At 41.9% G+C, this 27,709-nt stretch overlaps 1 protein-coding gene and 1 pseudogene across 1 annotated transcript in view; one reads left to right on the top strand and one right to left on the bottom strand.

Moving 5' to 3' along the window:
* LOC113137743 (NACHT, LRR and PYD domains-containing protein 12-like) overlaps window positions 1-27,709 on the top strand; it is an 884,868-nt gene that overhangs the window by 176,929 nt on the left and 680,230 nt on the right. The gene's annotated exons all lie outside the window — the stretch shown is intronic.
* LOC113137738 (zinc finger protein 208-like) overlaps window positions 1-27,709 on the bottom strand; it is an 852,137-nt pseudogene that overhangs the window by 269,938 nt on the left and 554,490 nt on the right.

The following is a 27,709-nucleotide window of genomic DNA, read 5'->3' as shown; positions in this document are numbered from 1 at the left end:
AAATTAAGTCCAGATTCTTTTGTGAGTTCCCAAGAGTCTCCTGCAGCTCTTTGTCCTTTCAAAATAAAAGCCTTTTTATAGCATTTTCTCAAAATAAAATCACCCTCACTACAGTCGGTATTTCTCGATTATCGCAATCGGTCGATTCAAAACGTGCTTCGGCGACACGGTCTGCCTCGAGCTTTTCGCGGCGATCGGCAATCCCAACGCAATTTCTTCAGAAATTGCATCGTCTAGTTCCTACATGTATCCCTGTTTTAAAGCAGGATCAATGCTTAGCAGAAAGTTGTGGTTTTTTATAAAATGTTGGTGTGCTTCACAGAAAATCCTGGAGGGCCGCAAAGAGGCCGCCTGTCTTTAAAGAAACGCAGAGAGCACGCTATTTTAACCGGAATAAACAGTCAGGGTGAGTATGCATGTGACGGAGGGTTTATATTTAAAATAGTATTGTATTATCGGGGATGTGTAGCTGATTATCTTTTATTCAATCTGGTAATGTAGCGGGTGTCGAGAGCTCGGTGAGCGGAGGGACAAGAGGAAGCCCCAGCTGCCCTGTGCTAGCCAGCCGCTCGAGAGTCACTGAGCGTCCGGTTGGGCTGCAGAGGAAGGACGAGCTCCCCGGGCCGTCGAATCTGTGTCGTGAATGTGTGATAAGCAAACAGCTCCGTGATTACGATAGTGAGGGTATGAGATTGATATAAAATGCATTTCAACACGTTTAAATAAACGGGTTGTTTATAACACTGTTTTTAAATGGTTTTCAAACGGTTTGTCTGTCTTTATATCTAGATGATTTTCATCCGGCCAAGAGACTGAGAGCCGCCCCTGCAAGATCTGCAAAGAAGAAGAAGAAGGAGGAGCAGAAGAAGACCGATACTTGTGTTACAATGACACCGCTCGTCGATAAGGAGAGCGAGCTGTGGGGCTCGGAGTGGGCTGCGGAGACTGCAGCTGCCACACGCTTTCTGGAGCAGCAACAGGTGGAGCCACAGTTCACGTGTCCTCAGGTGGAGGACGCTACATGGCCACTGCATCTTCAGGAGGATTCCGCAGCATCTGACTCAACTCGAGGCGTGCAGGAGGATGCGCGATGTTTCATCTCAAGGTGATGTGGCTGTGTTTTTTCCGACCATAAACTTTGATGATTTGTTGCTGTACAGTCAGGACACCACACTGTCGGCTGAGGCGGTGCATGAGAGGTCACTGTTGTATACGCCTAATGTTACTCCTCCTCCTCCTGTTGATCCAGTCCGGAAGGGTGGGAAGCAGATTTCTATGCTTAAGTGGCTAGCTGATGCTGCATATAGTAGTGACTCTGAGAGTGGTCCTCCTACTCCTCCTCCTGTTGATCCAGTCCGGAAGGGAGGCAAACAGATTTCTATGCTTAAGCGGTCAGCTGATGCTGCGTACACTAGTGACTCTGAGACTTGTTCCTCATCAGATAGTGAGTCAGACAGTGATTGTTATTCTGCGGCTTCAGAGATTAGCGGTGTGTCAGCTCTAGATATTGATTCTGCTGCTGCTGCTGTAGGACCTGCTGGTGGTGCATCAGATGCTAGCACACCGACCAATGGTGATAACACGGCCCTGGTAAACCATGCTGTGTTAGAACTATTGTGAAATCTCTGTGCTGCAGTGAAGCACAATGACACAAAACTCACACGTCTAGAATCGTATGTTACACATGCAGTACCCGTGTTAGCCGACTGCATAACAGATGCACAAACTCTGTATTCCACCTCTCTAGACAAAAATGGCAGGGTGTGATAACCTGTATAGCGGTGCTGCTCATAATGGTTCAACAATGAAAGCAATGACACATGATCAATTCTCACGCTGGACTGTTGAGATGCGTGCCATAAACACACAGTTCATGAACATGATGAACATCCATCCACCACCAAAAACAGAATATCTCAATGCGTCATTAAGCACCACAGATTTTGACAGATGGGCTGAAAACACACGCCAAAAGTTTGTGCAGCTCAAGAGAAGAATTGGCCTTCTCCCACAGGGCGCGCTGCTCTGTCGCCTGATGTCCCCGGTGTTGCAGTCATTGTTCAGCAAGCATACGATCAGAGGGCTGTATGTGACATTGCAGATGATGATGATGAAGTAGTTGATGTTGTTGTTGATGCTGATTCAGAGCCTACTTGTCTGATGCATGTCACTAGTCCTACATACGAGCAGGGACAGCAGACCCTAGTACTTGCTGCGGATCCATATGATCATCGTATGCTATGTGATGTTGATGCTTATGTTGATGCTCGTGGTGGTGATGCTGATGCTGATGTTGTTGCTCATGGTGGTGATGCTGATTCAGAGCCTCCTCACCTGCTGCAGGGGCAGCAGGCCTCTGTGGCTGGTTCACTGATCTCAGACCCTCCTCTGACAGATGGGTCTACTGTTAACACTCCCTCCAATCCTGATGGTCTTCAGCATGGTGCTGGTTTAATTACAGTCAGGGATATTCCGACATTTGATGCTTTAGAATTGAGACAGCCTATACACTTTAGAGACATTAACATCGATACTCGCCCTGAACAGATTCCTGTGCTTGTTAGGGAACGTCTAACCAGTGTTATAAATAGGGCTATTGATGTATCACGGGCTGGTAGTGTGCTGAATGAGGGGGCCTTCCCTGGTTAGCGATGTGCAGGTGGTTTTGAGGCCCAGTAATGGTTATGACGTCGACACCTTCATTGATGAAGTGGCTCAAGCGATCCAGAGCAATGACGATTCATTGTCAGACAGGGACCTAGAGTTTGTGGTGAGTGTGGCGCAAGAAGGTCAGGGTGGAGGCACACGACTCAAGCTTGGGAGTGTGCCTTATAGTGAAATTCTGTCTAGGAAGGGAAAGCATCTGTATAATCCTGATAATGACACCTCAGACAACAATTTATGTTTCAGTATGTGTATTATCAGAGCCGAAAATCCCTCAATGGGGGCTCTGGAAATATTACACAGAGCTAAAGAACTACAGGAATCTGTAGGTCTTTCCACCAAACAGCAGGTGGGTTTTAGTGATGTCACTAGATTTGAGAGGCAACCTGGCCCCACAATCAAATGTGATGTATGCAAGCGCATTTGTAAATCAATGCTGTGCTTCCAGAATCACAAATTACCTGACCCTAAAAACAATATGATTCCCTGAGCATAATTTACAGGATATGTTGAGAGAGCCCTAGACACAAATGTGCAGCCCCGCGGTGCAGACACTGTGGTGCTCTTAGAGGGGACATGGTGCATCAGTGCTATATCCAGCCGCTGCCGCCTAAAGAGGAAGAGGAGGAACCCCCTGAAAAATACATCCTGTATGACTTTGAAACCAGATACCGTGATGGGAGACATGAAGCAAATTATGTCTGTGCCATGGAGATGGATGAAAAGGTTGACCCGTACCCGTTTTGTTACACAGGGGTTGGTTGTGTGGCAGCATTTATCAGGCAGTTTAGATGCAACAGGTACAAGGTGTACACGTTCATAGCACATAATGCAGCAGGTTTTGACAGTTATGTCGTTCTCAAGTATCTCGTGAGACAACGCATTACTCCCCTAGTCATCATGAAAGGTAGCCGAGTCATTATGATGTATGACGAGGACTACAGAGAGCGGTGGATCGATTCATACAGCTTTCTGCCTATGAGTCTGGCTAAAACACCTGCCGCCTTAGGCTTTGAAGACATGGCCAAAGGGTACTTTCCTCACAAATTCAACACTGTTGAAAATGAGTTTTATGAAGGCCCCTACCCCTCACCAGAGCATTATGGGTATGACAAGATGCCTCAGAGTGCGCAGGTGAAATTCATGCAGTCGTATAATGGAGTTAAAGATGCTACTTTTAAAATGCAGGCTGAGCTGGCTTATTATTGTCGAAATGATGTTGCGGTATTGCGCAAGGCCTGCAAGATTTACCGCACAGCATTCATGCAGTGTACAGAGACTGACCCTTTTGCGTTCACGACTCTGGCATCAAGTTGTATGGGTGGGTATATGAAGCTCTTCCTGCCTCAGGACACACTGCCGCTCACCTATGATGGGATGTATCTGGAATGTAATAAAGCATTCTCAGATGTGTCTGTGCAATGGCTCGAATACGTGGCCTATTCTGAAAAGAGGGTGATCAGACATGCTCTGAGAGGTGGTGAACACACAAGATTGGCTCCTACTGTATTGATGGATTTGATGCTGCCTCAAACACTTGTTTTGAATTTGCAGGCTGCTATTATCACAGGTGTATAAAATGCTACCCAGAATCCGCTGCCGAGAATAATGTAGGGCTCTACGCACAGTTTAACAACAAAGTTGAAGCTCTACGGCTCCATCACGGTGTCAGTGTGGTTGTGATGTGGGAGTGTGAGTGGAATCTGAAAAAAAACACACAGATCCAGCTGTCAAGGCATTTCTTGCAGACTACAAGAGGCCTGAGCGTCTGAATCCTGGGGATGCACTATTCGGCGGCAGGACAAATGCAATGAAGCTCTTGCATGTGACAGAGTGTGCAGAGGGAGAAAAAGTGCATTACTACGATTTCACAAGCCTGTATCCTACCGTCCAGGCTAAGAAAGATTATCCAATTGGCCATCCCGAGATAATTGTAGGCAATTTTGACAGCATTGAAAATTATTTTGGCTTTGTCAAGTGTACTGTTTTGCCCCCTAGAGGTCTGTACCATCTTGTTTTGCCATACAGGTGCCATCACAAGCTCATGTTCCCCCTCTGTCGCAAGTGCTTCGAGGAGCTGAATCAGGACAGTCCCTGCAGTCACAACGACTGTGAGAGACAGCTGACGGGAACGTGGGTGTCCTTCGAGCTTGAAAAAGCTATTGAGAAGGGCTACCGGCTTGTGAGCATTGATGAAGTGTGGCATTTTCCGAAAAAGACTAACACTTTATTTCGGGAATATGTTAAAACCTTTTTGAAATGTAAACAGGAGGCCTCTGGGTACCCCAAAAATGTCAAGACAGAGGAGGAAAAGCAGAAGTATGTCCGGGACTACGAAGCCCATGAAGGTATAAGACTAAATCCTGACAAGATTATGGTCAATAAAGCAGTCAGGAGCTGTAACAAGCTGCTGCTAAACTCATTGTGGGTGCGTTTCAGCATGAGGACCAACATGGGCACGTGTGAGTTGATCACCGAGGCTGAGCGATTCACAGAGCTAATGTTTAGTGATCATTTTGATGTCAGACAGTTTTGCTTCATATCTGATGAAGTAGCCATGGTTCAGTGGCGTCATAGTGATGACCGAGACGGCAGGGCCAGTGATGTGAATGTGTTTATTGGAGCAGTGACAATTGCCCATGCCAGACTCATGCTGTACGATCTATTGGACAAGTTGCAGGAGAGTGTACTGTACTGTGATACTGATTCTGTCATTTTCACATCTAGACCCGGTGAGTGGATGCCGAGTCTAGGCCCATACCTAGGTGACTTGACAGACGAGCTGTGTGTTGATGATGACGGGGAGGATGATTTTATCACAGAGTTTGTCTCAGGTGGACCCAAATGCTACGCTTATCATACTCAGAGAGGGAGGAGACGTGAAATGTAAAGGGGTAACTCTGAATTCAGCTAACGCATCTGCTGTGACTCAGGAGTCTCTAGCAGGGCTTGTTAAATCATTTGTGGCTGATCAGCAATCAGACAAGCACATCATCACAGAGACTGACACCATCAGACGTGATAAGAGAAAGTTCCATTTACAGAATGTCAGTGTCTCAAAGAAAGTTCGTGTAGTCTACAACAAACGCAGGGTCCTGCCTGACTACAGAACATTGCCTTATGGATACTAAGATGGAATTTGATGGGCGTCTAATGCACCCTTTTAGCATGATTGTAAGCGGGCCCTCTAATAGCGGGAAGACTGTCTTTGTCAAAACGCTCATTGAGAATGCACAGAGTCTTATTTCACACAGAATTGATAATATTGTCTACATCTATTCGTGCTGGCAGGCAGCGTACGATCAACTCCTAAAGATTATTGACATAAATTTTGTCAACGGGCTGCCTGAGTCGCTGTGTGATGACGCCCTTTTGCCTCCAGACAAAAACAACCTCCTGGTTATTGATGATTTGATGAATGACCCCAGCGGTAATTTGGAGGTGCAGAATGTATTCACGAAATATGTGCATCACAGAAATCTGAGCTGCATCTATCTAGTACAGAATTTGTTCATACAGGGTAAAGCCAGCCGTACTATTAGCTTAAACACCAATTATCTAGTTTTGTTCAAAAACCCTCGTGACAGATACCAGGTGTCACTGATTGCATGTCAGATGTACCCTGGTAATACAAAATACTTTTTAGAGGCATTCAGTGATGCCACAAGTGCAGCATACGGCTACTTGCTAATTGATTATAAAGCAAAGACACCTGACCATCTGAGACTTAGAACTAACCTGCTCTCTACCCAGCAAGTTGTGTACATCCCCAGACGGGGTAAGTGACAATATCTCACCGTATGCGTAGAAATCTACCATTGTTGGAGCTCGTGTATAAATCAGCACCAAGGCAATGACGTGCCATCATAAACAGCTGTGACAAGGACTTTATTACCGCCCTGTGTGAGATTGCCCTCAATGTGTTTGTTACGGCCCCTGAGGTGCTGTTTGACAATCTTCTGGTAAATCATTGAAAGTTGGCTAGTGACGTACGAGGTGCGTCAGCGGAGACGCGCCATTCAATCACTGCACCCGGTATATAAAGACCGGAAAAGCTTTACTCAGGCGGTGAACTGGGATTTTATGTGAACAGTTCTCCCACTTCGAAACTCTCTGACTGCTTGTGTAGCTTTACGCTTAGTTTTGTACTTACGTGTGTGTGCAAACGCCATTTGCACGTTTTGAGTACTTGTGTTAGTAATCGCTGTTTATTGTAAATAATGTCTTTTGTGTTTTGTTCTGTACTTCACTTATGGTAACGTGTTTTGAGGTGATACTTTCATTGTTTGTTTGCGAAATGGTGTTGTCAGTGTTTTCTCACTATTATTGATAGAATAAATGTCACAACAGAAAATACATTACGTGAGCCGTACCATCTACCTTCATTCTTCCACCTTCCCTTATCCTTTAACCTTATGTGAAGTCTCATTCGGGCTGGGACGTAACAGTGTTAAAGGGAAATATTCCTCTGAGTGACAAGCAGTATACACAGCTGAAAAAGCGCAAATCTGTAATCAGACTTGTAGCTGACAGGAAACTATCAGGCATCAGGAAGAGGAAGCTTATCAATCAGTCAGGAGGTTTCCTCATCCCACTGTTAGGAGCAGCCTTACCTGCAATCATCAGCCTTATCACCAATAGATATATATGGAGCATGCTCAGAAAATGTATCTTATACCGGCTGGACATGTTAAACAAAACCATGCCAGCGGTAACATAAGACAGACTGCTCAGAATGACCTTGACCGGGAGATGACTGCTGTTTTATATGACCAAGGGCTTGATGTGCATGAGAAGGCCAAAAAGTATGCAGGGATTCTACAGAGGTATCTCACACTAGTGAGACAGGGCGAGCGTGAAAATAGTGTGTTGACTTTGTCGCTGCCTCCCATGCAAGGGTCTGCAGGAGGTAGTTATGGTGGTGATGAGAGTGTGAGAGCACCTGGCGATGAGAGTAGGGTGCGTGATTTGGTGGCTGACGAGGTGCTGACACATGTTCCCAAGAGACAGAGAAAAAATGCAGAGCACATCATGTCTGCATTGTCTAGATCACCAGATGTGTTTTCATGGTCAGCCCAGGGTGAAGTCAGAATCAACAATCAGACGATCAGAGGCACACACCTACAGTGGGTACGGAAAGTATTCAGACCCCTTTAAATTTTTCACTCTTTGTGTCATTGCAGCCATTTGCCAAAATCAAAAAAGTTAATTTTATTTCTCATTAATGTACACTCAGCACCCCATCTTGACAGAAAAAAACAGAAATGTAGAAATTTTTGCAAATTTATTAAAAAAGAAAAACTGAAATATCACATGGTCATAAGTATTCAGACCCTGTGCTCAGTATTGAGTAGAAGCACCCTTTTGAGCTAGTACAGCCATGTCAGGTTGGATGGTGAACGTTGGTGGATAGCCATTTTCAGGTCTCTCCAGAGATGCTCAATTGGGTTTTAGGTCAGGACTTTCGCTGGGCCAGTCAAGAATGGTCACAGAGTTGTTCCGAAGCCCCTGCTTTGTTATTTTAACTGTGTGCTTAGGGTCATTGTCCTGTTGAAAGGTAAACCTTCGGCCCAGTCTGAAGTCCTGAGCACTCTGGATGAGGTTTTCTTCCAGGATATCTCTGTACTTGGCCGCATTCATCTTTCCTTCAATTGCAACCAGTCGTCCTGTCCCTGCAGCTGAAAAACACCCCCACAACATGATGCTCCCACCACCATGTTTCACTGTAGGGATTGTATTGGGCAGGTGATGAGCAGTGCCTGGTTTTCTCCACACATACCGCTTAGAATTAACGCCAAAAAGTTCAATCTTGGTCTCATCAGACCAGAGAATCTTATTTCTCATAGTCTGGGAGTCCTTCATGTGTTTTTTGGCTCTATGTGGGCTTTCATGTGTCTTGCACTGAAGAGAGGCTTCCGTCGGGCCACTCTGCCATAAAGCCCAGACTGGTGGAGGGCTGCAGTGATAGTTGACTTTGTGGAACTTTCTCCCATCTCCCTACTGCATCTCTGGAGCTCAGCCACAGTGATCTATGGGTTCTTCTTTACGTCTCTCACCAAGGCTCTTCTCCCACGACTGCTCAGTTTGGCTGGACGGCCAGGTCTAGGAAGAGTTCTGGTCATCCCAAACTTTTTCCATTTGAGGATTATGTAGGCCACTGTGCTCTTAGGAACCTTGAGTGCTGCAGAAATTCTTTTGTAACCTTGGCCAGATCTGTGCCTTGCCACAATTCTGTCTCTGAGCTCCTTGGGCAGTTCCTTCGACCTCATGATTCTCATTTGCTCTGGCATGTACTATGAGCTGTAAGGTCCTATATAGACAGGTGTGTGCCTTTCCTAATCAAGTCCAATCAGTTTAATTAAACACAGCTGGACTCCAATGAAGGAGCAGAACCATCTCAAGGAGGATCAGAAGAAATGGACAGCATGTGAGTTAAATATGAGTGTCACTGCAAAGGGACATGACCATGTGATATTTCAGTTTTTCTTTTTTAATAAATTTGCAAAAATTTCTACATTTCTGTTTTTTTCTGTCAAGATGGGGTGCTGAGTGCACATTAATGAGAAATAAAATTAACTTTTTTGATTTTGGCAAATGGCTACAATGACACAAAGAGTGAAAACTTTAAAGGGGTCTGAATACTTTCCGTACCCACTGTATATGATTTAATTAAAAGAGTCACTGCACCCCATCGTGTCTCAGGGTCTCTGACTCCTCACGGTTGGGAGCAGTTTCTAAAAACACTTGCAGATCTGAATGTACCATTATCAGCAGTATCAAACACCCTGGCACGACGGGTCATACAGGAGTATAAGACAGGTAAAGATGAGCTAGAATCTAGCTCCTCATACACCAGTGAAAAGAAAAGCAGAACTGTCACAGCATCACCAAGGCCCATAAGGGCTGCACGTCACAAACAGTCCTCTGTGCCCTGGGCTCAATACTGACTCCTGACATGCTAAATGTATTTGTCATCTGTGGCTGTATTTGCAGGGCTACTGTCAATGTGAGATGTGTTTGTGATGTCACCACCATATTGAATGTATTTGTTGTCCTGATGAATGTATTTTTGAAATATTTTCTGACCTGATTAATGTATTTTTGAAATATTTACTATCCTGCTGAATGTATTTCTGAAATATTTTCTGACCTGTTGAATGTATTTTTTGAAATATTTACTATCCTGCTGAATGTGTTTTTGAAATATTTTCTGACCTGATGAATGTGACCTGTAATAAATTTTCTAACATTTTGAATGTATTTCTGTGTACAAGGTCTTTATTTTATCTCATTGTTAAAATAAAAACACACCACAAATCAATATACACACAACATATCTTTATTATCATCTCAGAAATACACATTGAATACATTTAAACATGCAGTGTACTGGCTCGTTACACACACACACATTATCTTTAATATCATTTTATCATCTCAGAAATACACATTGAACACATGTAAACTTGTTGTGTACAGATGCAGGTCTAATTCCAGCGACAAAGCTTGAGACCCTCTGGTCATTGCGAGCGAGGTTGGTACCATATTTTGGACATTTGGTTATTTTGAGTCTGGTCAGATGGTCACAGGGCTTCACGCCCACAAAATAGGTTCTGTCGCCGATTATCTTTTTAGCAGCGCCTGTCAATTCGATCGTGTTCATGTCTCAATAATAGTCTACCAGCACCTGTCTGCTGTTTGACACTTCAATAACTGAATCGTAGACTGCATAACAGATTAAGTTAACGGTGCATGCCAGAGGAGTCCGGACCCTCGCTTCCAGTCGGACATTTCCGGTTTTGATTAAAGACACATTCGCCCCTCCACCGCCATCAGGCTCCAGGTTAAAGCAGAACAGGGCGTACCCCTGACCGAAATCTTCCCGTGTAATGGACAGCGACCTGTCTTTAAGATGGCGTCCGGTTGTCTGGATTAGCTGATAATATTCGCGCGCGTACTGTCCCCGGGGAAAGTGGAGCTGAAACGCCTTAGCAGGGTGGGCCTGACCGTCAGCATAGAGACATAAATACTCTAGGTCCATATGTTCAAAATTAAACGGGTTTCTGGTGAAACTCCCTGTATACCCCTCATTGTTGACGAACTCCAGGATGACAAATTTAGGAATGTGGCCCAGATAGAGATTGTCCTGACAGCACACCCAGTTTGGGCGAGTTTGATCTGAGGTGAAAGTGTGACCTTTTTCACAAAAAGACTGGCGCTCAGGATTTTAACACTGTGTGTTGGGTGCGGCCATCAGGCAGAATTCGTCTTTCGCCCTTATGAATTTCATGGAAATGTCGAGTCCGTTTAGCAGGAATTTTTCCTGAAAAAACAGGTCCACGTGTACCGGTGCAAATAATTCCACAATCCTGCTGTTTTCTGTATAGCGGCCTCTGGCCCCAAGCCCCTGTTTTCACCGTCCAGGGTGTGGTTATTCATATGTCCGCATGTATCTTTCACAAATAGAACTGGGACTCCAGTGTGTTCCTGCCATAATTGATTAAGCATTCAATCACGCCCCTATAAGGATATGTGTTTGATGCCTGGGTGATTAATCTGTCACCTAGCATCACATCCACCTGCGAAAACAGTGTGCATCCTGGATAATTCACAAACCCCACGTCTACACCGTTTCCAATGTTTGTCCCGTCGGGATTTGTGATTTTCACGCGTAAATACAGATGAGTATCATTTAGATCCAGGTAATCTTCGCCACTGCATGAGATGAAAAAATCAATAGGTGCCGTATCGTTAATCGCAGAAACCGGGGGGATTTCAATGAATGTATATTTTTCGATGCTCGTCTGTATACACGGCACCGTAAACAGATCCAGCTCCATCTTTACACATTCAGCGGACTGGCTGTGAATGAGCGATATTGTTAAAATATGTCTTTAGTCGCGCTTCTGCTGTTAGATCTTGATCTGCGCCGCGTGACAGGTGGAGACTTTCTGCTCCGTCTGACAGACCCGCTCTGTGTTTTACGCCTCTTTTTGGTCTGACTGTGAGCTGTAGCCGGCTCCCCAGGAGGGCGTTTAACCCTCTGGGGTCGACGCACGCGCCGGCGCGTTTTGACGCATCTTTTTCTGATAAGGCCGAAACAAACTTAAATTACTCCGTCAATTCTGATCGTACAGATAAAAGAAGTATATCATTCAAATCTGTAAAGGGTCTCGTTTTAGTGGTATACCATCATAATAACAACAAAACGTTGTGCTTTTTTTAAATAAAGAAAGCCGACAGGGTGCGCTCTCAGACTTTTCTGTCTCTGCCATTTCTCTTCACAGACGCGTAAATAAAACAACCAGAATCTCAGCGAATACTTGGCTCATAAAAATAAGAATTATATGGCTAGAAAGCTTGAAATGTTTTCTTTTGAGTGAAACAATTCAAGTCAAAAACAAATCATCACTTTTTATTTAATCCGTATGAACGTAAGGAGAAGTCCGATTTTTCCTGTCTCACCTCATTACAGGTAATGCGGTCCCGCCTTGTACACTGTCCACTGTTCACATGTAAATAATCTCAGGTGAACCAGGTAAATATGTGCACGCCCCCGAGAAATGACACAAAATATCATACTTCATCATAGAATTTACTCACTTTTTCGGCCCGTTTGGATGATGGCGCGTTACGCACGTGAAGTGGCGCTCCTTACATTCCACACGGAGACAAATAGTTTAGCTTGTCCTCAGAGTAAAAACACTGATTTTAACTCAAATGAGGATCGTTTGGCTCCTCATTGTGTTGTATTGTGCTGCACTAATCCGTCCCATCTACATTGACTGAAAGGCTCATTATGCTTTGTCTGGACGTTCAGTGCGTCTTTTGTGTTCTCAGGTAAATCACATGACTATTCATCCTCAGACACACCCTCTTGCATATGGCCTTTCTGGACAAAAAGTGTCTTAGAAAATTTAAATCAGTGTATTGTTTACTGTGAATGTGTGAACAAGATGACATTCACAGCACTCTGAAGTAAACACTTTAGCCTACAACATGCTGGTCTCCAAAGTCTTGTGAACCAATGTTCTGTTTGTGTTTTATGGTTTTATTTCAGTGAGTAAAAAATTGTAGTTTTTCACTAGCCATGCATAAACACTTTTTTCTCAAAAACACAATAATGTATAAACTTGAAGCTCACATATTATTGTAGCCAATTTTGTGCTGATTACAGTGTTATTAGACTTTAGACATTAATATGTTTAAAAAACACTGAAAGAAGCACAAATGTCAGGACATGTCAAAATTTGTCCAGGCCCCAAAAACCCCCTCAGACCCCAGAGGGTTAAGGCCCCGAGGCGCATACACAGCAACACCACCCCCCTCCTGTCTCCCATTCATCAACTTGCGTGAAATATTACTCATCACATCTCCTGCGATATTAGCTGCGGCTGATTTTAAATGTGGTTTCGCTAGATTAAAGCTGTTTTTGAGCATTTGAGATTCTTACCGTCCTGTCTCACAGGCTCTGAGTCGCACCTTGCTCAGCAGGCGAGTGACACATTTCCTCAGGAAATTCCATCATAAAGCAGGCATCTCCTAACCCCATCAGCATCTGAGATACCCTCGTCCTCTCTGATTGCATTGTCAATCTTGGCGAAGACATCTTGCAACCCATACCAGTCAGCCCACTGGATAAAGTAAAAATCCTTGAACCATGAGATATTGTCGCCGGACCACACCGGATAGGGGTGAATGTCCCACTCTGTATGGTTAGGCCGCGATAGGATTTGCTCTCTATCATCACACACCCTTGTCAGAATAAAATCTAAAGCATACGCATCAAAACGATTGGCGAATACCCTGAATAACTGCTGACTGTCAGGACTGGCCCACTGTATGACATAAGCATCGTTCTCATCACCACGCTGGTTGAGATCAGTACATATCTCAGTGCGAAATATCAACCAGTCCTCTACACCCATACTTCGTGTCCCTCCATGCCCCCACTGCTCGTCGGTGCACACATTTTCCTCGAGAAACACGACCCTCCCCTCACTATATTTAAACTCGTAAACGTACCCTAGCCCTCGTACAGCCATACGCGGGGACCTGCCGCATCGGCAGACAAATGCCTTCTACGCCACTTGCGCGGCGCGTCAGGAACAGCCGCGGCACACTGTTCACGGGGCTCTCAAAACGAGCTGTAAGGCAGCTACAGTGCTGCTCGGCTCCTGACTAGAACCAGGAAGTACAACCACATTACTCCTGTTCTCAGATCTCTGTACTGGCTCCCTGTCGCTCAGAGAATATACTTTAAAACAGCACTGCTTGTGTACAATTCTTTTCATGGCTCAGCACCACGGTACATCTCTGACATGCTGGTGCCATATGAACCATCTCAGACTCTGAGACCATCAAGGACAGGCCTTCTGCTCGTGCTCAGCTCTACATATGACAACTGAAAGTGTTTTATCTACTCTCATTTTCCTCTAATTTCAAGTTAATTTTTTACTATTTGCTGTTTCTTATTTTGATTCTTGCCTATGTACTTTTAACCTGTCTTTTATTTCTGTAAAGCACTTTGAATTACTCTGTGTATGAATTGTGCTATACAAACAAACCTGCCTTGCCTAAGTATCTAAGTATTATATTTAAAAAAAAATTTCCCAGCACACAAGTGCAGGTTAAAGTGTGTTAATGGGTATGGAAACTGTGCAGAACTGCTGGGAAATAATGTGTCCATTTTTTATTGTGGAAGAACTACAGCGAAGAACCTAAATTGTGTATGAACAACAGATATCATGACTGTACAAGGTACAAAAACCTAGCTCTAGGGTCCACATTAAGTTAGTTAAGGTCAGGTTAAGGAGTTAAAGATTCTATCAGTGCATGTCCTCACAAAGATAGCTGTACTAACGTAAGCTCTGAATCATTATGAAGCAAAATTAGTCCAAATGAATGTTTGGTAGCACTGAAACAGTCAGAAATCATGAAACCTGCTGGAAAATCATTGATCCAATTGTCATAAAACTTGAATATTGTCGAATCAGCCATAAAAAATCTATTTCATCTATTTTATTACAACTAAACCTTAAGAGTTTGTTGTTGAATGTTCACATGTTGTGTTAACATTAGTAAGAAATGTTACATGTTTTAAATGTTTGACTTTAGTTTGACTTTTGTATGTATCAGTCATTCTGGACTATTGTACTGGATGTTTGCCTTTATCTTAATTTCGACTATTCAGATCTGACTTTATTCTCAGACTTCTAATGTTCAGAATTTTGACTTTTTCCTCAGAAAAATTATTGTAGTTCCCATAATCCTCTTATCTCAAGCTTTGTATCTAATAGATAAACATGCTGCCATGACATGTTGAATCAATATAAAGAAAGATGAGTCACTGTTTGGAGGCACTGACACAGTCACAAATGATGACACATGCTGGGAAGACTTTGGTCTTGCATTTGTATGAAGTCAGTCTGAGTTCTGTTATGAAGCAAATTGTCTTAATACTTTTATTAATAATAAAATAATGTTTATATTGTGAAAACAGGTGACTTTAAAATTTTATGTTTGCTCCCCACCATTGAGCTTTCAGACCATGATCAACCTTTGCCTCTTTTATAGCATTAACAGTTAATTATTCTTAGCTCCAGTTCCTGACAGGTTTTTCACTCAGTCCAAACTTTCTTTCTGCTGTTCCATTTATAATCTTTATAATCTGCAGTACAAATACCTCAGTATGGCTGTTACATGTCATCTATCATCTATTATCTACACCCACTAGCTTCTATTTAGGGTCACATGATCTGTTGGAGCCTATCGCAGTTCTCTTTGGGTGAAAGGCAGGGATACACCCGCGATAGGTCACTAGTCCATTGCAGTCCATATAGACACACACTCACACTCACTCCTGTGCATAATTTAGAATTATTGTATGTCAGTTTTGTGTAAATGTCTTTCTTCTGATTATTTTCAATCGAGTCATCAATGTAAACAGCACCATCTTGTGGCAACATTGCAGCATTGACATAGAAGTTATAAAAAAGATAAACCAAGATAAACACAAAGACCTGAAACACAGCCCTGAACATACAATCAGTAAAAACATAATAATTAAAGATATTAATAAAAACATTATGATCAACCACAAACTGTGAGCTCTGCAGCCAGAAAGCAGCAGGAGCTACAGAACACGCATGCTTCAAGATCTCTGTGGCTTTATTTGTCATGTGAAAATGAGCAGTCATTGAAGTCTGCCTCTGTGGCAATACTTGTCTATGCATCTGTTGTTAAACAGACCATGGTGCTGGATGAGCAGAGGACAAGTTTTCTCTTTAAGTGCTCGTGCAAAGCGCTGGTGCTGCTGTGGTATGTCAACAAAACTTAGCACAGTACAGGTCTTTAAAAAACTATTATACTGAACCTCTTTCACAAATGAGTCAGACTTTTCCAAATCTACTACAGCTGCTATGATTTTATGAAACAGTAGCATTGTGCTGTTGCCTAGAGCTGACCAATTCAGGAGCCAAATATGACTGATGAAAGCACGCAGTAGATATGTAGCAATAGAAACATTTGATTCAAATAAGTGACACCCTGTCATAAATCAACCATAGGTAACACACGAGTTGATGTAAAATGTTGATGCATATTTATCATCAGTGTCATCAATGAAACTCACACACCAGAGAAATGTCTGTCTTTTTGTTTTATTCACACACTGACTGACATCCAGCTACATCAAGTGAGGAAGATCATGTCAGAGTGGGATTTTTACACCACATTTCCCCTTTGAGCATTTCAGTGAATTTCTAATACATCATCCATGACCTGAATAACTATTTAAGACAAACTGACCAATCACCACCAGTATGAACAAGTGACTTAATCCATAATAACCACATCATCAATTAATACTTCAAATCAGAACAAGAATTAAAAGAGAGAAATACACTAGATAAAACTCATAGTAGTAGTAAATAATTATACAATGTAAAGTAAGAATAAAAGTTTCTAAAATATCACATTACATGTCTGCATGTCACAGCATTCAAAGGTAATAACAGTAAATAAACTAAACTTCTTTTCATTAGTAGATTAAAAGCATTTATCAAAACATTAGTGATAATGAGTCTAAGGTTTTAGAAAAAGTTGTTTATGCTCAACTGAAAGCGTTTTTGGATGAGCATGAGATTCTAGAGATCTTTCAGTCCGGTTTTAAACCACACCACAGCACAGAGTCAGCTTTAATTAAAGTTTTTAATGATATTTTTACTTGTTCTGATACTGGCGATTTCGTGGTTCTTATTCTTCTTGACTTATCTGCTGCCTTTGACACAGTTGACCACAACATTTTGATTTCCCGCCTGCATGACGTTGTGGGAATCCGTGGTCTTGCATTGGAGTGGTTTAGATCTTATCTGGTAGCTAGAACTTTCTCTGTGGGTCTTGCCAGCTTTGAATCCTCCTCTGCTCCCCTGTCCTCCGGGGTTCTCCAGGGTTCCGTTTTGGGTCCTTTACTTTTTTCCCTCTACTTGCTTCCTCTGGGTCACATCTTTAGACAACATGGCATATCATTCCATTTTTATGCAGACGATACCCAGGTCTATTTTCCATTGAAGAAAAAGGAGGGTTTCTCTATTGCACGTTTGCTCGCATGTCTTGATGACATTAAAGCCTGGATGGCATTAAATTTTCTTCATTTTAATGAGGCAAAGACAGAAGTAATGTTGGTTGGCTCTAGTGCCTCTAGTGTATCTTCCGGTGTTAATCTAGGTCCCTTGACATCATATCTTACACCACTGGTCACTAATTTAGATTTCAAAATGGATAGGGATCTTAAATTCGATAAGCAAATCGGTGCAGTGGTAAAATCCGTTTTTTTTCACTTAAGGCGTTTGGCAAAACTACGACCTCTAGTGTCAAAGCAGCACTTTGAGCTAGTAATTCATGCCTTTGTTACATCACGCCTTGATTACTGTAATGCTCTGTATCTTGGGGTCAGTCAGGCATCCCTTTTACGTCTCCAGCTGGTCCAAAATGCGGCGGTGCGTCTTTTAACTGGAACGCGAAAATACAAGCACATCACACCAATCCTGGCTGCACTCCACTGGCTGCCAGTGTCTTTTAGGGTTCATTTTAAGGTTTTATTATTTGTTTTTAAATCTTTAAATGGTCTTGCCCCTCCTTATCTTACTGAACTCCTTCACCCTTATACTCCTAGCCGCTCCCTCAGATCAGCCGACCTCCAGCTTCTTGAGGTACCAAAAACGAGGAGGAAGCTCCGTGGAGATAGAGCTTTCTCTATTGTTGCCCCAAGGCTGTGGAACAATTTGCCTTTGAACATAAGACAAGCCCCTACGTTAGCTATGTTCAAAGTACAACTTAAAACCTATTTGTATACTCAAGCCTTTGGACCGGTGTGATGGAATGATCATGGACTGTTTTTATTGTTTTTAAAAACTTTTAACTTACTCTTAAAATTCTTATTCATGTATGTGTGTGTATGTGTGTATATATGTATGTATATGTATATATATATATATATATATATGTAAATTCTTTGTTTTGGTGTACGGCACTTTGTGTCAGCTCTTGCTGTTCTTAAAGCGCCTTATAAATAAAAGTATTATTATTATTATTAAGTTAAAAAATAACAAATTGGTAAATGGTCTTAAACTTGTAGCATACCTAAGGCAGGAGTGTGTTCACATTCCAGGACTGAGAAAGGAGTATTATTCTTTATCACAGTCGGACTATAGTGTGATACAGAAGCTGTGCTATCGTTTATCTCTCACTCATGCTTGTAATTAATCCATATAACTGTGTGTAGTTTTACTGACTCTCATTTATGTTGTTGCTGAACTACTGACTGGTTAGTTACTAAGTTTGTCATGTGTTTGAACTTTGCTGGGTGGAAAAAGAAATTATTGTTCCCATTTGAAAAATATTCTTAAAAACTTACACTTAAAGAAAAGATTGGTCTCTTGATTCACAGAGACCAGTGAATCCCCACCACAGTCATGGGGACTGTGAACCAATCAACAGCAAGTATGGAGCACTTCCTGGACCGAGGTCAGACAAGTATCCTATCGCTGTGCTGGTCGTCTCACACTAATCTCACTTGGTCTCCATAGATACTTACAGTTTCCTCCTAAACTGCTGTTTAGACCTCAGACTCAAACACAGAACGTGAATTGATTTCACCACTGCATAACCTACAGTTATACTGTTACAATGTTTTATTTGTTAATTCATCTAGTTTCTCTGACCAGTTCTCCCTCTGTTTCCCCCAATGTAAATAGCATGTATCTACCATGTAAATAGTTGAATAAATCTTAAAAAGGCATCTGTGACTGGCATCATCTATGTTATTTCACACAGTAAATACGTCACTGAATCAGGGAACTCTCACTCCGACTGTAGACTGATATCCTGTAGTACTCATTAATTGTCTGGTTGATCTGCCATCAAAGGATCTGGTGCTCCAAAATTATGAAGATGGTTTGTGACATTCATAATTCATAAACCAGACATAATAAACACAATGTCCAATACATATATATTTAATTTCACTACATTGTAGAGAGCTTTTCTACACTCAAGTCCACTCAAAGCACTTTTACTCTTTGCCCATTCGCTCACACACCGATGGAACTGCCACCAGGGGCAACTTGGGTTGCATTCTCTTGCCCAAAAACACTAAAATATGTGGACTAGTGAAGCCAGGGATTGAATCACCAACTCTGGTTCATGACTGACCTGCTCTACCTCCTACGTCACAGCCTCTATTTCATAGTAATTGAGAAACAAAGACAAAAGCCAGTCTTATCTCCCACAGTTTCCACCAGCAATTAAGAGGCCCTTGACTATCAAAATGCTGGACATTTTCAAAGGTTTTGGACCTGTGGACATGTTCTGTTTACAGCAGTGTAATGTCTTGGTGGGTCCTTATGCTTTCTGATATAGACATCAACCACAGCGGTCAGTTTCAACATTTCTTCTTGGTGTGAATGCGCTGATGGGCTGTTAGAGCACTTGGCCTAATGAAGGTTTTTCCACATTGCTCACACCAGTATGGCTTCTCTCCAGAGTGAATACGCTGATGTGTTTTTAGGGAGCCTAACACTGTGAAGGCTTTTCCACACTGGTTACAGTTGTACGGCTTCTCTCCAGAGTGAATATGCTGATGTGTTTTCAGGGAGCCTAACTGTGAGAAGGCTTTTCCACACTGGTCACAGCTATAGGGCTTCTGTCCAGAGTGAATATGCTGATGTCTTTTCAGGTGGCCTAAATGTGAGAAGGCTTTTCCACACTGGTTACAGCTGTAGGGCTTCTCTCCAGAGTGAATACGCTGATGTGTTTTCAGGGAGCCTAACTCTGTGAAGGCTTTTCCACACTGGTCACACCAGAACGGCTTCTGTCCAGAGTGAATACGCTTATGTGTTTTCAGGTTGCCTAAATGTGAGAAGGCTTTTCCACATTGGTCACAGTTGTACGGCTTCTGTCCAGAGTGAATACGCTGATGTGTTTTCAGGCAGCCTAACTCTGTGAAGGCTTTTCCACACTGGTCACAGTTGTACGGCTTCTGTCCAAAGTGAATACGCTGATGTGTTTTCAGATTGCCTAAATGTGAGAAGGCTTTTCCACATTGGTCACAGTTGTACGGCTTCTGTCCAGAGTGAATACGCTGATGTGTTTTCAGGCAGCCTAACTTTGTGAAGGCTTTTCCACACTGGTCACAGCTGTATGGCTTCTGTCCAGAGTGAATACGCTGATGTGTTTTCAGGGAGCCTAACTCTGTGAAGGCTTTTCCGCACTGGTCACAGCTGTATGGCTTCTCTCCAGAGTGAATACGCTGATGTGTTTTCAGGTGGCCTAACTGTGAGAAGGCTTTTCCACATTGGTCGCACGAGTACGGCTTCTCTCCAGAGTGAATACGCTGATGTGTTTTCAGGGAGCCTAACTCTGTGAAGGATTTTCCACACCGGTCACAGCTGTATGGCTTCTCTCCAGAGTGAATACGCTGATGTGTTTTCAGGTTGCTTGAATGTGAGAAGGCTTTTCCACACTGGTCACAGTTGTACGTTTTCTTTGCAGAGTGAACATGTTGATTAATCTCTAAACTCTGCAATGTTGTAAAGGTCTTGTTGACTCCCGTTCTTCTTTTCTATTTGTAAAAAAGAAGAAAAAAGCAAAATGGAGAAAAGATATGAAATTACATGATAGAACAATCTAAAACCATGAACGACATTTACAACATGACTATGAAACATGAACATCATGAAAACTGTTTTGTTTCCTTGGGGTTCTATTACATCCAGAGTCTATTTCATTCAACTGTAATTTTGTGTTGTGTCTCATCCACATACTTTCTCATTTTTTAAAATTATTTTTCTTAAAACGTGTGCTTGCCTCACCTCAATAGCTTTTCTTAGTATAAACTTTTAACTTTTTATCTAGTTTCATTTCTAAACAGAGGCCACAACTCTCGGAAGTACAGCACCATATTTAAAGCACTTGCTTAATTTTAAAATCAAAGAATTTCTCTTAAGTCTAATTTTTTCTCTTACCCAAATTTGGCTTTGAGAAACCACAGAAGTGTCTGGCAACAATTACTTTTAAGTTAGACCAAGTTTTACGACTCAGTGCCACACAGACCCTGGTCTGTCCACCACAACAAGACCAAGAAAACTGACCAATGTAAGAGTGAGTATACCAGCTTGGTGACAAAGACACTCTCAGCCTGCAGCTTAGTTAGCTTAACTTAGTCTTGGAACTTTGACCGATTCCACTCTGAGGACCAAATGGCCTCTGAAGCAGATCACCATCACAGCACTGAAACTGCTCTCATCAAGGTGACAAATGACATTCGTCTGAACACCGACGCTGGCAGAATCTCTGTCTTAGTAGTACTGGATTTAAGTGCTGCTTTTGACACAGTGGAACATGTGATCCTGTTACAAAGGTTCGAGGACTGAATAGGCATCTCTGGTACTGCCCTTAAATGGTTTAAGTCCTATCTTGAAGACAGGAAGTATTTCATTGAAGTTGGTAACTGTGTCTCAGACCAAATGGTGTTGACATGTGGGGTCCCCCATGGGTCCATCTTGGGACCCCTTTTGTTCAATCTTTACATGTTTCCTTTAGGCCAGTTAATACGCAGCAATAATGTGTCCTACCATAATTATGCAGATGACACTCAGATTTACATTTCACTCACTGCTGGTGAATATGGACCAGTCGACTCACTGTGCAGCTGTATTGAACAGATCACTCTGTGGATGCAAAACAACTCTCTGTAAATAAACAGTGGCAAGACTGAAATAATCATCTTTGGGCCTCAGAAACAAAGAGAAAGTGTCAGCAGTCACCTCAAGTCTCTGTCTCTAAAATTTAAAAATCAAGTTAGAAATCTAGGGGTAATCATGGACTCAGACTTGAATTTTAACAGCCACATTAAATCGATAACATCTTCAGCATTTTACCATCTCAAAAACATTGCCAGAATCAAAGGGATCATGTCTAAACCACACTTGGAAAGACTCATCCATGCTTTTATCTCTAGCAGGTTAGATTACTGTAACGGCCTGTTCACGGGGCTCTCAAAACGAGCTGTAAGGCAGCTACAGTACATTCAGAACGCTGCTGCTCGGCTCCTGACTAGAACCAGGAAGTACAACCACATTACTCCTGTTCTCAGATCTCTGCATTGGCTTCCTGTCTCTCATAGAATAGACTTCAAAACAGCACTGCTTGTGTATAAGTCTCTTCATGGCTCAGCACCAAGTTACATCTCTGACATGCTGATGCCATATGAACCATCTTGAACTCTGAGAACATCAGGGACAGCCTTCTGCTCGTGCCCAGAGTCAGGACTAAACAGGGAGAAGCAGCGTTTCAATTATATGCAGCTAAAACCTGGAATAGTCTTCCTGATGATGTTAGACAAGCCTCATCCCTGGCAATGTTTAAGTCCAAGCTAAAAACCTTTCTTTTTAGTGTGGCATATAACATATGACCAGACTAGCCCTGACAGTGTTTCATCCAAACTGATCTATCTGCACTCAGTTTCCTTTAATATTAATTTTTAACTTTTTATTATTATTTATTTTTTCTTTTTTAAAACTGTCTTGTCACTACTTTTGTCCAGTTGGGGGAGACAATCGGACTCACGGTCAGTACTCTAAGTTGATTAGGTTGGGAACCTTCGATCTAAAGCCAATTGGGTCAGGGACTCAGGGGTTAGGAACCCTGGCGCTTTAGTGTTATCCTTAGAATACAGGTCTAAACACCTGTAGACTTAAATAAGGGGTTTGGAACCTCCAGCTGTAGTCTACTCGATCCTAGACGTAAGAGTCCGGGACTCAGGATCGTCTCCGCAGATAGTCTGTGTTGAGGTACTTTTAGTCCATCAGGGATGGGACAAACTGAAAGTAGGGGACCCACAAATATGGGTCAGCGTGGTCCGATAGTCGATATCATAAGGGGCAAATATGGTAACAAAGTGGTGGCATGCCTTTTTATTTTTTATTCTTGCTTATGTATTTTTAACCTGTCTTATTTCTGTAAAGCACTTTGAATTACTCTGTGTATGAATTGTGCTATATAAATAAACTTGCCTTGCCTTGCCTAAAACGTCAAGGTTCATCATAGAATTTACTCACTTTTTCTGTGCGGGTGAAGAATCAATTCGTATGTTCCAGACAGAGACGAAGAGTTTACTTTGTCCTCAGAGGAAAAACACGACTCAAATGACAAACATTTGCATCTGCATTGTAAGGCTCATTATGTGGGTCATTGTGGAGGTCTTTGTCTTCTCAGGTAAATCAGATGACTATTCATGGTCAGACACACCTACCTGCATATGTCCTTTCTAAACAAAAAGTGTCTTGGAGCATTTAAATCAGTGTGTTGTTTTCTGTGAATGAGTGAACAAAATGACTTTCACATCATTGTGAAGCAAACACTTAAGGCTACAAGATGCTTTTCTCCAAAGTCTTGTGAACCAATGTACTGTATTTGTTTTATGGCCTATTTCAGTGACTTAAAAATTAAATTGTAGTTTATCACTAACCACACAAAACACAATCAAGTATAAACATGCTGCTCACATATTATTGTAGCGCAGTTTGGGCTAATTACAGTTTCATAAGACGTTAGCCATTAACCCTCATTAACCCCATTAATGTCACAATTTTAATGGACACACTAGAAACTCTCTATGAACACTCCAAAGAAAAAAAATCCAATGGTGGACTTGAAATGCCAAACTGATAAAGTACTGGTCAGATAAAGAACAGAGTAGCATAAGTAGAATATCAGACTAGCAACACTCATCCTTAGTAAACTGGCTGGGTAATGGCTCAGACCTGCTTCTAAGCTGTTTTATTCAGGACTGGGTGAAACCAGAACACACACCGGGAAATACATAAACATAAAGGCTGGATCTTAGACACTTTCACACTTGAAATAAAATTAGAAAGAACAGATGATGCACTGACCATTGACTCTGGCCTCTTTATGAATCCTTTTCTATCGATTAAGTCCTGAACACTGAGCTGTTGATCACTGACAACAGAGGACTGGACCTCCTGGTTACTGCGGTTAAGCCAGCTGCAGTTCAGAAAACCCACAACTGAAATTTGTGGACGCGCATATTACTATGATTACGGTAATTTGAGGAACAACACAGAACGCGCTTTCATTTTTCTCAGAATTGAGATAATATAACAAGTTGTCATGTTTCAGTTTTTTTTTTTTTCAAATTTGCCATCAAATGGTTCATTTCTTTTTTGACAGGTGTTTGTTTATTTGAGTAATGAATTTCTGTATTTTTCAGAGGGCTAGGAAAACCCCATCTCTCATCAACAGAAAAAAAACAATTGGCAGTTCTTATAGGGGACATCCCATACTATATACAGTGCATGCCTCATATGAAAACTTTTTACTGCAGCCTTTTGGAGAAATGTGCCATTATCCTACTTCAGTGTCTGTCGCTCCCAATTGTACTGTATAATTATAATAATAAAATAATAATATTGTAAAACAAAACATACTAGAACTACTAACTAAAGGTCACATAACGAAAGCACAAAACATTGTTTTACAACATATCAAGTCAATGTACATTTTCCTAGTGTAGTACTGAGGATGACAGTGCCAGTCATCCTCACCAAAAATGGCATTTGCAGGTATGTTAACACAGGTGGGATGATACCATCCATTACACAATGAGCACTGCACCATGATTTCTTTGTTGTGTGCAGGACTACACACTGACAGGAGTTTGCCTAAAATTGGCTTTGCTTGGTTGAGGCTCTGAAACACCTGGTGAATTCTGCCCTCATCCGTCCCTCACGGAACAGACAATTCTCAGGCCTGCAGCATAGAGGATGTGCAAATGCAACTGCAAACAAACCACAATTGCTGCTATTGCTTTGCTGCTGAACACTAGGAAAAATTACCACGAATGGGTCTTCCTTTGGCCTTAACATCCCCAATAAGGCTTGTGTGGCACTGATGTCCAACACTGTTGAGAGGTTTTTGTGAGGGAAATTTACACCTTGACAGACAAAATGTCTGCTACCTCCTTGTGTTAATTCAACAAAGACTTTTGACACGGCTTTGTATTCATTAGGAAGCAGACGAAAAGTCATAGAGACGCTAATTATATTATGAATGCCATCCGGAGGCAGATGATTCGCTGTGGCGACCCCTAAAGGGAGCAGCCGAAAGGAAAAGAAGAAGAAGAAGATGCCATCCTGCCAGCACGACTTACATGTGAGTGACTTATGTGTAAATTAATACTATTCAACAGATATTAAAGCTGATCATTTTCTGTGTTCGCGGTCAATCGGTATTGACCTGTTCTGCAGACCGTATGTTCCGCTGTGACTCTGTTGCTTTGTCTATTAAATTTGCCATCCTTTAACCTGAGATTTGCCTCCAAGTGCTTTTTGCCACGACAGCTATCATAAATGCAAACCTTATTACTACCAGCAAAGATGTTTCTTGCTGTCACCCAATGGTTTCCCCCAGTGTGTACAATTCGAATGAGTGGCTTGTTAGGAGTACCCACAATTCCTCCTTTAATACACTAGATAAAAGTTTGGACTGAAATCCATCAATTTCTGTGTATTCATTTGCAATAACGTGAGAAGCAAAATCAATCTCATCACTGCTGAGCCAATAATCAGGGTGCAGAATAGAACTAATGGCACTGCCTTTGGGGGCTTGCTGTTTTCTATAAAGTCTACTTGAAGGCAGTTTTTCAGTTGGTCTCTTACCATACCAGCATGGACTAAGGTTCATCTCTTTGCATTTTAGGTGTGTGTAGGTGTGTGTGTCTTTGCATTTGAAGTGTTACCTTGTGTCGGAGCTGACACAAGTTAACATCATTTCAAGGTAACCTGTTGTTCCTATCATGCATTACACAATATTACTGTATTGTATCCAGAATTATTGTTTAAAAATTCAAAAGTATTTTATCCGATTACTCGAGTAATTGCTGAAATATTCTGTAGAATACTCGACTCCAAAAATGATCGATAGGTGCAGCCCTAGTTTCTTTTGTAAAGGCCCAGCATCCTAAGGGAGGTGATTGCTTTTGTTAATATCAGTTTAGAACAAGAAACATCTCACAGTTTAGAAAAAGAAAGATAGCGATACATGTAGAAAACAAAGGGAGAGAAACTGTAAAGTGAGACGGAGAAAGAGAGAGAACTTAGTTAATGAGAGAACATTATACATATCTACAGCCATACATATATGTTCAGTTGTATGTTACATGACAATAAATATTGTCAGAAAGTTTTTGAATTGTACTGAATTCATTTGATTTGACAGTCAGGTATTGATTACATGCAGATGTTGATAAAACTACTAGGCTACTTAAATACATCTCACACTAACTAGTTAGACGTTATGATCTTCCGGACCTTTGCTTCAAGAAATTTTCTCTAACTGGACCTCTTTAAATTTTAGTTGAATACCCCTGGTTTAGACGGAAAAAGAAGTAATCATTTATTTCTTCTACTTATGAGAACTGGGGTCTTTATAGCCCACTGAAATAGGATAATGGCACATATCACACAAGTGGTGCAGTAAACAGGTTTCATATGAGGTATGTATATAGTATAGTATAGTATAGTCCCATAAAGAAACTGACCTTTTTTATAGTCTGGATTGAAATGAAGGTAGATTTTAACATAAACTATTTATTTATTATTTATTTATAATCTTTAGAAAGAGTAAATACTTTATTTTGTCTGTCTGTCCTGCTGTAAACTCATCTGAAAACAATGATTTGAAAGATACCTGTCAAACTGGCTTGACCTCAGTTTTCTATCTATTAAGTCCTGAACACTGACCTGCTGATCGCTGGGACCAGAGGACAAGTCGGGCTCGATGGTCAGGTGGTCTGGGTCGATGAAATCTTGATCTGTGTGCTCTTGATCCTTTATTCCGCTCTTGTATTCGTCCAGTTCGACACAATCCGGATCCTGATCCTCCTCTTTAGATGCGCCTTTGTTGTGGTCCTGGTCAATAAAACCCGGGTCTGCGTTCTCCTCCTTCATAACAATGACGTAGTGGTCGTAGTCGATACAATCCGGGTTCTGAGTCTCCTCTTTAATTTCATGTTTGTAATAGTCCTGGTAGACGAAACCTGGGTCCTGGTTCTCCTCTTTAATCTCGGTTTTGTAGTAGTTATCGCTGTTTCCATGCTCTGGTTCAGTTATTGTCGCCGCCATTTTGAGACGCAAACGTCACCAGAAGCTGAAGCCCCGCCCCCTTAGTAACCGTTGCTAAGTGTCAGCAGTGTGTGACTGGGCCTCTATGGGAGTGTTATCAGTGTTTGAGTCACTGTCACAATATCGTGGTGTGGAAATCGATGATGTGTGACAATAGTAAAGTTTGTGTACATTATTTACATTTGTTGACGTGATATATTTGCAAGAAGGTGTTTATATTCACATTGGAGTATGAACTGAATATTTCATTTGGAAACAAAGTGTATTTATGGAAGTGAGAGCTCCACTCTGTGATGAGTGCTTGTGTGACTGTGGCTATATAGTGTTTTCAGACTTAAACT

This window comes from Mastacembelus armatus, unplaced genomic scaffold, assembly GCF_900324485.2.
Source record: "Mastacembelus armatus unplaced genomic scaffold, fMasArm1.2, whole genome shotgun sequence".
NCBI classification, from domain to species: domain Eukaryota; kingdom Metazoa; phylum Chordata; class Actinopteri; order Synbranchiformes; family Mastacembelidae; genus Mastacembelus; species Mastacembelus armatus.
Note: the sequence above shows the minus strand (reverse complement) of the source record. Positions and strands in the feature narration are given on the sequence as shown.